Raw genomic sequence first — 11,969 nt, forward strand, 5'->3', positions numbered from 1 at the left:
CAGCAAATTGTAGCCTGTGCTGCCTAAAGAGAAACAAGGCTCCAGCTTTGCACAACGCAAGGAATTTTAATAAGCAAATCAATGAGGCAAAGTGGGGAGTATAGGATCAAAAGTTTAAAAACCCTGCATGAAGTTTTCCTGACTTTTGGGACTTGTAGCACTGCTGATCTCAGTAGCAACAAGTAGACGCAGGGGGAAAAGTAGTTTCAGGTAGCTGAATTCCAAAGCCATGCATTGTGTATCATGAATTTCACTCTAAAAATATGCATTTATATTACAGGATATGAAGGGAAATTTACCCGAAACTTGTAATTTCTTCACCCTTCTTTTGACTTCCAGAAGTTGAGAGGATAGTATGCTTGGGCTTTTTTCTTCTAGAAGAGCACCTGAACATCAAAAATTACTTCTCTATACATTATCAATCCTTCTGAGAATTGTAGCAGAGGAATTAGAGAGTAACAAGGGGGAAATGAAAGCAAAGATTACAAAGGCCTGGTAGAAAGAAGGCTGAATTTGAGAACCTGGTGGAAGGGAAAGAAAGGGAAGTGGGTAAGAGAAATGGGAAAAGTGGAGGCAGGGGGGAGCAAGAATAGTGGAAGGGAGAAGAGTTTCAAAACAAAATATTTGGTGAATAAAAGCATGGGACAAAACCTAATGAGAAATGACAAAGCATCAAAATTTAATGTAATGTTGTGGGAAAGCAGGAGGAGAAGGGTCTTGATGGTCTTTAATCCTGAAGTGGACAGCAGGATTATTCCATGAGTGAAATCGCTGGCTTAGAATTCTAAAGTATGATTTTAATATTTTCTTCTGTGACCCTTCAGCAAGTAACTTAACATCTCCAGCCTTAGATTCTAGACCTGTAAAATAGGAATGCTATCCCTGTGGTAATCTACAAGGATTTTATGAGGCAAAATTTATTGAAGGCCTTGCAGTAAGCTGATGCTACAGCTGTATGATTCACAGAAGTACCTAGAAAAGAAAGAAATGTTGGGAATGCAGACCTATGGAGACCTAATTTGAGAGCAGTGGAACATAGATTTGGTTGTACAAATGCTCTTCCCTCATAAAAGGATGATGATAAGACGCATGGTGAGGTCCGGCTCTCCTCCCAGCCTTAAATATAATTTTCAAAGGATTGTGCAAAGGAGATAAGTTTTGTGACTCACATCAAAATGCATTAATCACACGGGTGAGCGTTGGAATCTGATGGATATTGAGCTGCGCACAAACTCCTGTTGATGTCAGTGGTTATGATCTCAGCACCTCACACAATCAGGAGAAATGATAGTTGACAGTTTAGAGTTTATCTTCTAAATTATTTTCCCTCCAAGCCACAGTGGGTAAGCGAGAGAACGCCAGCCAAGTCAGCGGGTGGAAGGAGATAGTCCCATCGCTCTGTGTGCTGAGGCGGGAGAGGGCTCTGGTGGCGTCCCTCCGAGGGCCCTTCCCGACTGCTCTGTCCGTGGTACTGGGAGCCGGTACCAGCTGCCGCCACCCTCCCGCCTTCCCCTGCCGAGTCGCACTCTTCTCCTTCCGAGGTCTTGGGGGGAAAGCGGCTGTTTGCCAGCCCTGTTCTTCAAATGATGAGGGACTAATCCCATTCTATATCACTAGAGCACCACTGAGCCCCGGGCCACCTTCTTACAAGGCCAAGGAATAATCGTTCTGAGTCCCTGCAGCCCGAGATGCATTTCCCTCCTGCCGCGACCGTCACGTACTACTGCAGAAATCTTTTCTCTGGGAAGAGAGAGCAGTATGTTGTTCTCGGCCAGTAGTCAGATTTGTTACTTCCACTTCTCTCCCACTCCTCCTGGATGCAGAAGGCCCAAGGACCTGAAGCAGGATTGCCAGGAAACAAGAAAATGCAGCCATAGGCTACACTCAGTAATGGCTAGGAAGGTTCCTGCTCTTGCTGCTGTCATGTGGCTAGAGAATGTTTGGCACCTGGCAAAACATCTTTAAAGTTTGGGGTGGCCCCTTTCCTGGTAGGTAAAATAATCTCTGGTAAATTAGTAATGGGAATCTTCCCATATGCGTGTCACAAAGCCCTAATCCCATTCTATATCACTAATTCATGACAGGCAATTCTGTGTAAAGTAAATCTATTTATAAAAATGTTAAAGTTCCTCATTTCACCTATTTGTATCTTGAGTCTTTACTATTAGGCCTGGCAAAACACCATAAAATGGCTCCTGCACTTGTTTGTCCAGATTCTGATTTATTCTGCCATATTTCTCCCCTCATGAACATCTCAGAAACGTTCAGGTGAAGGTTTTCCTGGCTGTGAGTATTTAAGCATCATTTAGAATCTCTCCTCCAGCTTGAAAAGTTTGTCATTCGGTTAAGAACAGGAAACACGTGACTTAGATGACCAAATGTACAGTATAAATAATGCAAGGTAAAAAAAAAATGAATCATTCACATATTGCCAAAGGGGTATGTACCATTTACCCAGGCTGTCCAGCTCATGCAACTGAATAGCAACTGGAAAAAATTGACACTTGGGTACCAAAAATAAAAAGGGGTAAACTTTTCCATTCTGAATCAGTTGTTTGGTCAACTCTACCTACCAATCCTTCATTGCCAGCCTTTGAGAGGGGGAATAGCTGTAATCTTATTTTAGAATAATTTGAAGATTATGTATATGGCTTTTCTGTACATAGCATTTCTATAAATTGTGTTGCTGATATCTCAGTACCTTAGAAGCCACCTCTAACCCTGTTCTGCATATCCCCTTTGAAAATGGAAGGAATTGACTGCTTAGACACAGAATTCTCTTATTTCTTGTCATTGTGAACTGCAGAATTCGCACCTCTTATCTGTCATTGCTTCAGGAATCAAAATGGCCATTTAAGATCTTGGGACCACTTTATGGTCCGATAGTTCACATTTGGGGAAAGGAAAAAATCCATGCTCTGTTTAAGACCTAAAAAGGGAAAGAAAGAAGAAAAACGAATTAGGGAGCAGGGGGAAAGGTCTTTTCTTTGTGAGTGCTAAGAAGCTTGAGACTAGAAATGGCACTGTGGAGGAGAAATTTGTGGGCAAAGGCAGAAGAATGAGTATCTGCTGCAGCTCCTCTTATGGAAGTGCTGTGGTAAAAGTGACAGACGTGTATTTGTGATATGACACAGAGCAGTTTATTGTCATGAGCTTGGGCCGTTTGTAATCTGCATTGCCAAGTGGTGCTGCTCAGGGCAAATAAAAAGAGGGTGCCAGGAGAAGGTTTTGTGTTCTTTAATGATATATATATTACAGGAAAATATTTTAGGTAAGTGTTAACCATAGTTGGTCTCTTCTGTTAGTACAGAGGTAATTGACGTTATTCCTTCATTGTGATACTTCAGATATCACAAAAGAGACAGCACAAAGCTTAGGAAGTGTTTACTGAGTGTAAAATGCTTGCAGGTTACTTATGTGAGTATATGTATGTATGCATAAATATATATACCAACATGCCTGTAAATGTATATACATATATATATACACATACATACATAACAATAAAATGAAATAGTTGTTTACACTTATGCATGCATAAATATGTATACCTTTGTTGGAGTTTGGTGTGCATGTGTCTTTGCAGACATATATGTTTGTATTTATACATGAAATATCTGAAATGTGTTCATATACTCACTAATTTCAGTCTAGTAACAGGGTCATAAATAAGCATGCCATGTCTGATTAAGAAACCTGCTCTCTTTTCCAGAGCAGTCATGTTTCCACTCTTCTAATGCAAAACAGAAATTGCACATGAATCTAAAGACAAAATTTTGGGTAAAGACTGGACCTTAGGCTTCTGCAGTTCTAAGGAGGAATATTATATCTATAACAGAGGGGGAAAAAAAGTGTTTCCTTGTCTGTGAAGAAGCAGTTGTTTGAAGGTATGCAAGTTGGAGAATTGTTCATCTAATTCTTGGGGGGAAACGTTAGCCAGCAGGAGATGCTAATGTAGGACACTTCAAATTACTCCTGTGAAAAATTAATTTAGGATGTACATGTATGATTCATTACGTGCCTATTGCTTCTACATACATGACATGCAGTGCCTTCTGAAACAGATATTATTAAGAAATCAAATTGTGAGTAAGGTTGTGTCTTTCTAGATTCCATTCTAGCAGTTTTGAGCACTGAAAGCCGCTAAACAAAAATCCTGAAAGAGGCAGATCGCCTGTCTGCATGCCTCAGTACATCACCCTTTGCAAACACCTTGTTTCCGGGGAAATTAGTAACAGTGAATGCCATAATCCTTAGGTATTCAAAGGCAATTGTCCTCCACCTTTTGCACCTCTTATCATCTCAGGGCAGGTAGATTCTTGCTGTGATCATGACACTACAATTGTTCTTGCTGACATATTTCATTGAAGCCTGCTCTAACCCACCCTGCTTCCTGTTGTCTGTGGAGATCATCTTCACTGGAAGGAGGAGTTGAGGAAGCAACAGTATTCATGGATTTGTGTGAAAAGCCCCTTTCTGGGTGTTTGGAGGGGCAACTTGGTGTGTCCTTAGGTCATCGCTGTACCATTATAAATAGGCTTCTGTAAACAAGAGGACAAATTACTCTGACTTGTTCCAGACAGACATACAGTACGTGCAGCTTAGCAGGCAGCTTTCTGAGTCACTGTATGCAAAATAAGCTTCCCGTGAGACTTTGCGATAAAAAAGAAGAAAGCAACTTGTTATTTCAGTAATCGTGAGCCCCTGAGCTAAGCACGCTGCCCATAGAACCACCCATAACCTGGGAGGACTGTCTGTGGCTCCTGCTTTCTGTCAGCTCTTTAAAGGGACTGGGGTTCCCAAGAGTTGCTGGGCCATCTTCATTTAGTCAGCGTTTGTGTTCAGTGTGACGAGAAAATGACCTGTTGAGTCTGTCCCTTGCACTCAAAGAAAAACTTCACAACCTCTGAGTCGGATTCACAGTCCAGACCAGCTCCTACTGCACCTTCTTTCTGGATCACAGAGCTGCCAAAGCCTACTCACTGCTTAAATAGCCACTGAAACCAGTGGATGATGCCTTGCCTCTAAGCAAAGAGTGTGCAGAAGAGAGCCTGCTGAACAGAGTGATCAGCACCGATAAAAGGCCTCCAACCTGACTGCACAGATAAAGGAATAAGCTTTTTCTAGAAGTCCAAGATAAGGCCATCCAGGGTAGATGTGCCCATGGAGGGGACTTGGTACATGAAATAGCAGGGATCATTTGAGAAAGTGTTTGTACTGATAAATACAATGGATTTCCTTTTCTTTCTCTTTGTCGTCTTCCCCATCCACACAAAGCCACAGTTTATGTTTGTGTCCTCAGGAACAGGGAAGCTGCCAGGCACAAATCAAAGAGCCCACACTAGTGCAGAACGGAGCAAAACATTCTCCATCATCCGTACAGATCTGACCAGCCTGTATTTAAGTTTTCTCTCTGTGCAGAGAGAAATTGCACAAATGCAATTAGGAAACCTGTGATTTCTCCTGAGCCTTGCCAGTCTGACAGCTTGGAAGAAGGAAGTGAGGAGAATGCAGGGAGTCGTTGGGCTAACAGTGATCGGCAGCCACGCTCAAAATGTCTGTTCAATCAAGGAGGGCGGACCGGGCACTGAGGTCTCACTTCGCTCTACAAACTGCGGCATCTCGGCACTTGCAGGCACCATGCGTGTTGTCAATCAGTCTCTGACAGCCAGTGCTGCCTCCACAAGCACTTCATTCCCCCTCCTGCCTTTTCTGGTGTGGTAGGAACTGGAGGGGATAGGAAATCAGAGTTAACGGAAGGTGAGGGTGTGAGACGGGGAGAGTTTATTATAATAAATGCAAGGTAAAGGTAAACACACAAATTACAGCCCAGGTACTTGTGGAGGCATGGAACATTGACAGTGCCAGGAGAGCTAAGTAGGGAAAGCAAGAAAATTATATGTATTAGGGCATATTACAAAATATGTGTCTGAAAGTGTAGAAGTCGTGGGCTAAGGGAATGATTAGAAATGAGTAAAGAGGGACCAAACCAACCAGATAAAGGGACAGACAGAAAGAAAAATGTGGGAAAGGGAGGAAGGCAATGGAACGAGTAGATGCAATCAACATCACATCCTTTCATGAGACTCTCTACCCAGAATAAGTGGATAGGATCTTTGAAACCTTCAAAAGAGATTAAACACACAATTTACATTGAAATAAAACGAGAGTTGTGAGTGTGACACACTGAGCTGGTCTTAAAAATTCTTCTCTGTATTCATAGCAGCATACAGTAACATTAGCATGAGCTGCATGACTTAGAGCCCTACAAATCAAAGTTAGCATGGGCCCCAAACACTTCATTAAACACTAATGCATGTACTAGGCAATGTCGGTGTATATCGAGAGGTACGCTGTTGGGTATTCTTTCTCAAAAGCAGGCATACATGTATGCACGCGTTCCCTACATGCTATAGAAAACTTTACATAGGTGAAGCTGCCTCAAATTGCCCCTTGTAACATTTTGAATCAGTGGCCCATTACTTTGCTTTCCAGGCACTGTGGAAATTCTGTTCTGATCGTATATGTGATGTCTTGAATTGCGCCACAGATTTGCTTTCAGGGTGCATCTGTGCCATTCATGGAGCATTAGAACAGAAGTACTGATGCCTTCCCTGAAGAAAGGGTGATATAAAGGTCTTTTTTTGGAGGGAAACAAGGGGCTGGATGTGAGTCAACAGGCCCATAACTTCCACAAGTGAAATTCTTAGAAGTGGCAAGTGGGGAGCCAGCTCAGCTCCCACTTTGCAGAAAAGTTCATTAGAGCTGAAAAATAGCGTCCGATCAGACACTTCTCTGAAGCACCTTGGCCTGCCAACAGGAACAGGCAAATCTTTAAAGTGATGGCAGAATTTTGCTTACTATACTGTTGAACAGTACAGAATTCCTAGTGCTTTGTCTCTTCTGTATGAATCCCATGGCAGGTGGATCGTTTGAGGCTTTGGGTAGTAAGATATTTCCCTTTAATTTTACACAGATAGCAATAACTGGATATGTTAGGAAGCAGTGAAGGATGTCGGGCTTTTTAACGTCCTGAAGACTGCTGTGGGCCCTCAGGCTCTCTTGCTCCGAGTTCAAGAGGACAACAAGACACAATGACAATTACACTCCCCTGAAATAGGTGTTTATTGTGTACAGTCAGGGCAGGTGCTCACTTTGCTGTAACTGAGCTGTTAAAACAAAAGCCGTGTTTACCTGCTGCTGCCCAGCAGATTCGAAGCCTGACAGGTCTGTTAGCTGCCACACAGGAGGAGCTGTGTGCATGCTTTAGGTTTAATGGCAGGCCTCACGGCGGGCCCTGAAATGCTGCTCTGGGAGGTGAAGAGAAGGTCAAAATGCACTCTGCTCAGTCAAAGAGAACCCCACCTCTGGACCATGAAATGCACCTTGGGTGGGGAAAAGGTGCATCAGAAGAGTGTCAAAAGGGGAATTACAACAAGGGTCAATCCAGAACCGTGGACAAAATCTGCCAGATTTAACAGAACATTAATTCAACAGGCCAGGCTTTAAAAACAAGCTTTTCTTTAACTGATTTTGTGGGAATGTTAGGAAAGATTAGGCCTCGGAGCCCAGCTGATGAGTCCAGGCATCTGTGACATGATTAATTTTTATAAATGTAAATAGTAAAAGGACTTTTCCGTAAAAGCTAACCTGTTACGTTCTTCTTTAAAATAGCCCTTCTTTAGAACCAGTTGCTTTTCTAATATATAGCACGTGGGTTTCCATTAGCATCATCAGGATGACTTCATGCACATCCTGGGGCAAGTTTTGGCCCCACATGTTCCGTAATTAAGTTCTAGTGGCTGACGTGGCAAGTTTGTGCTTTAGCTAACTTACTACAGCTGTTAACATTTAAATGGCTACAACTGGGGCCTTAATGTTTATGCCCCATTAATTTCTTGACTCTGGGAGTCAGATTTTCCTGCTTTAACATCTGTTGCACCAGCAGTAGGTGTGCCTTCATCAACAGTACATGGAAGGTCAGAAGCACAGAGGAGCGAGTGCAGATCTCTACTAAGGGGACTGTTCTATCAGGACCATGGTTTGCGTTGGGTGGAGCCATGCTTGTTGCTTCTGCCTGAAAAGACATCTTTATGTATCATCGCCTGCCAGGCCTGATAATGGCTAAAGAGTTTCTTGAAATGTCCTAGCCTCCCATTTGGACCCACCAGCATCTCTTATTTTAGTAGGGGTAGAATCAGATATAAATTAGAGATGAGGTATTCTAGTACCTAATGCTTTATCAGCCAGAAAAAACACCATCCCTAATGCACTCTTCCGATGTTAAGATTGGAAATTAAGACCTACTTGCATTTGACTGGCTTTTGTTACTCTGCTGTTAGAAATCTTAGAAGATTGTCAGAGATGTAGATGCTTTCTGAATATAGAAGCATGGTGTTGTTTACATTCGTATTTGGTGGGGAATTGTAACAAGATCTTTCTCGTTGTAGATCTTACTATGATTATCTCTGTGGGGGACAGTATACATATACATATACAGAGCAAGTTCTTGCTTGCATAGGTTGCTTGGGGTTTTTTTCCTGCCATGGAATTTAATGTGTTTGCACTGTCTGGATGACACCAACTTCCAGGTTTTTCTCAGGCATAAACCAGGAGATGCTTTTGGACCTTTGAGGGGCTTTATGGATTTGGGTCTCTATTAACAGCTTAATTAGCTTGATCAGCTCAGCCACCAGCTCTTTTGCATGCCTTGGTTACCACCTTTGTGTACCCTTCCACAGAAGCGGTCAAAGACTGTTATATTTGGGAGGGGAGCCCTATCTGTTTCCCCAGGCTTTGGGGAAAAGGGAGAGTGGGAGAGTGAGGCTGTGTAAACTGAGGAAAGGAGGGCGAAGCTTCTTTCTGTGAGCTGAGTTGGTGTGAGGCAACATCAGACTTCCTTTGTGTGTGATTTTAAACATGAATTTGCATACACACATCCAACTTTCAGGTTGGCTTATTTTATAAAACTTAGCAAATTTTCAAAATCCCTTTATGCTTAAAGAGACTTGTCACGAGTGTTGTCAAAATGATAAAAATCACACCATTTTAGGCAGTTTGAGTCACTTGTGACTGCAGCACTCTTCTTGGTGTTTAGAAAAGCTATTGGCTGTCAGTCACATCAGCAGTATCCATAGGGTTAGGAGTGCGGATTTGGACAGGCTGAAGGTAATTAAAATATCCAATCTGTAAAGACTCACAGTATTAACTTTAAAATTAGCTTGCACTTGGGGGAGTGAGCAGCACTGTATTTCCTCCTCATACTTAAACGTCATCCTAGCCAGCATGTCTGTCAGAAGTGTGCTGTCCATCAGCTCCCTCTGTGACATGCGTGGGGTTTTAGGATATGGGGCCTGTAGAGGCTGAGGTAAGCAATGGAGTATTACACAGATCTTGTAAGCGTAGGGTCAAGTTATCAGTGTGGATCAGCTGGATAATAAATACACAGCCTCAAGCCACCTTTGTCACGGGACTCCACAGCACCAGGCAGACACATGGGGTGGGCTTGTTTTCTACCAGGCTCAGCAGGGAATCCTTTCTCCTCTTGTTCAGAGAAGCTGCATTTGGCTCTGCAGATGGACAGGTACAGACAATTAGTTAGCCAGGAACTGCAGAGAGATAATGTGCACAGGCTGTGGTTTGCCGAGACATGGCCTTCAGGGACCAAACCAGTTGAACAAATTTCCCTCTTTGGCTGCTCAGATTTGCCGACACATTGCACGGCTCCCCCACTCCTGCCAGCACAGCTGTGTGGTGAGTTGGGCTGTGAATGGAGACAGCTGTTCTTTCTTTAAATTGTGGATGATTGCAAGGTTTGGGGAGTCATTTTTTACAGTGGCTTGGGGATACCCGGGTACCTTATCTGATACTGCTTCTGAAATCACTCTTTCATTGGGCCTTCAGCCCCAGAGCATGATCAGTGCAACGTTTATATTTGATGGTGCAAACAGCTCCACCTCTCCAAAGATGTATTTTCATGCAGACTTTAAAGTCACACTGCTGAAGGTAGAGCAAAGGGAATAAGCCTTCTGGATGTCATACTTGACCAGTGAGGAAGGTTAGCAGAAGAAAAATTCAGAAGCAAAGACAAACTTCATATAATGTCACCTGAAACTTCCTGAGATGGTTTTCCTTCACATCATGGAAGAATCCCACAGCTGGTAAAGCCGTGCTCATAAGACCTCAGGCTGAGCTAGCAGTGTCAGGATGGTGCTGCATTGTCAGGGCTACGTGGCAGCACCAAATCTAAAGTAGCCCTTCCTGCGTAAAGGCAACAGGGGAGTTAAATCAGGTAGTGTCTCTGGTCCAGAGAAGGTTGTCTTCTTTCTCCTTGGTTCAAAGAAATATAAAAAGACTAACAGATACCACTGAAATGAATATGCCACTAACCTAATTCTCTTTGGTAACACCACTGCTGTAAAGACAGAGTTTGTCCTTTTTTGATGAAAAGTATCAATAAAACCAAGTTTATTCCTCTGTCTCTACCCTTCCCTTACTTCTCACCCATAAGCTCTTTACTTTCCAGTTAAAAAACCTAAGGATTACTGCTAGTGCAGGCTGAAAACAGTCAGGATCTGGTTTGCTTTATGTAATAACTCTATGTGTCAGGTTTAGCTGGTGGTTTTCCTGTCTGCACTCCTTGCTGCTGGGGGGTTATGGATGGGAAGTGACAGTAGCATTTCATCTCATCGTGTCCAGACACCTGCGTTCCCTGCACTGCCACCCCCTGCATGGCTCTCTGAGACTTTCTGTGTGTGTGAAGCTTTTTGTGGTGTTTTAATACTCAAGTAAGGGGAGTTTTGAGGTTTTTTTCCTTTATAGGCTTCATAGTATGACAGAGTGCAAAGCTCACTCTGTCATTGACTTTCTTGGGATGCTTTGTAGAGAGAGACTAGCACCCTTTTGCACGGTCAGGTTTCTGGATTTATGATGCAAGCATTTAAACTTCCCATAGACTAGTCACCCATCCTTTAAAGTAATTTCCCCAACCCCATTGTCACATCTCATTGCCTGATCCATGCATGCAGCTCTCTTTTTATGCAATGGATTATCCACTCTGCTGTGTGGCTGTTCCTCATTGTACCATCTGATGCTAAAAGAGCCATTTTCTCAACCCACTAGGTTTTGCTCCTTGCTGTTTTACTCCTTTTATCGTATACAACTCTGTCTAACTCACAGGATTATCTAATGAACATGAATTGAGTCTTCTTCTAGTTAATCATCATCTAACCTGCCAAAATGTGTTTCATGGGTTTCCATATTTTTGCAGATGGTTTTTAGGCCAGAAAAACACAGTGTACCTTGGAGTCATCAAACTGGAAAAACAATCAAGACCTGCTCAGCCCATCTGCCCGGGGCCAATGAAGGATGGTGTGTGTATCACATGCCCAGTGTTTTGTCTAGGGCAGTATTAAACACACAGTCAACCTTCAGTTCCTTCCCTAAGGACACTAGTCTTTAGGCTTACACGCTTCTGCTCCCTGAAACTTGAACTTTATGTTACTGGTCTTGATTTCATCCATACATCTTTTTTATTATTAGATGCCCTCCCTTCTTTCCCTTTTTTCCTTTTTTATTTTTCTTCTTTTTGGCATTTGCACCTTTCAAGTACCTCAGCTTGTTTTCATGCTTTTCCCTTCGTCTGCTAGTCATTGGCATGTAACTGGGCTATGCAGATGTAGCTCTTCATTTCTTTTCCTAATAGCTCAGTCTTTCCACCACCCTGGTCGTTTATGTGCCTCTTCTCTGAACTCTCTTCAGTCATTCTGATGAGGAGGTGCCCAGAAACAAATGTCACATTCCAGGTGATTTCACCTCAGAGCAGAGACAGAGAGACTATTGCTGTATCTCACTGTTATGTGATGTGATTACTTAGCTTTTAATGGTGCTGATTTGTCTTGACTTTTCTCTGCATGGGTGTTCAGTCTGGACTGTGACCATCATCTGTGGCTCTTAAAAGAGGCTCTTTT

This window comes from Gallinula chloropus (genome assembly GCF_964237585.1).
Source record: "Gallinula chloropus genome assembly, chromosome: 1".
Taxonomy (NCBI): Eukaryota; Metazoa; Chordata; class Aves; order Gruiformes; family Rallidae; genus Gallinula; species Gallinula chloropus.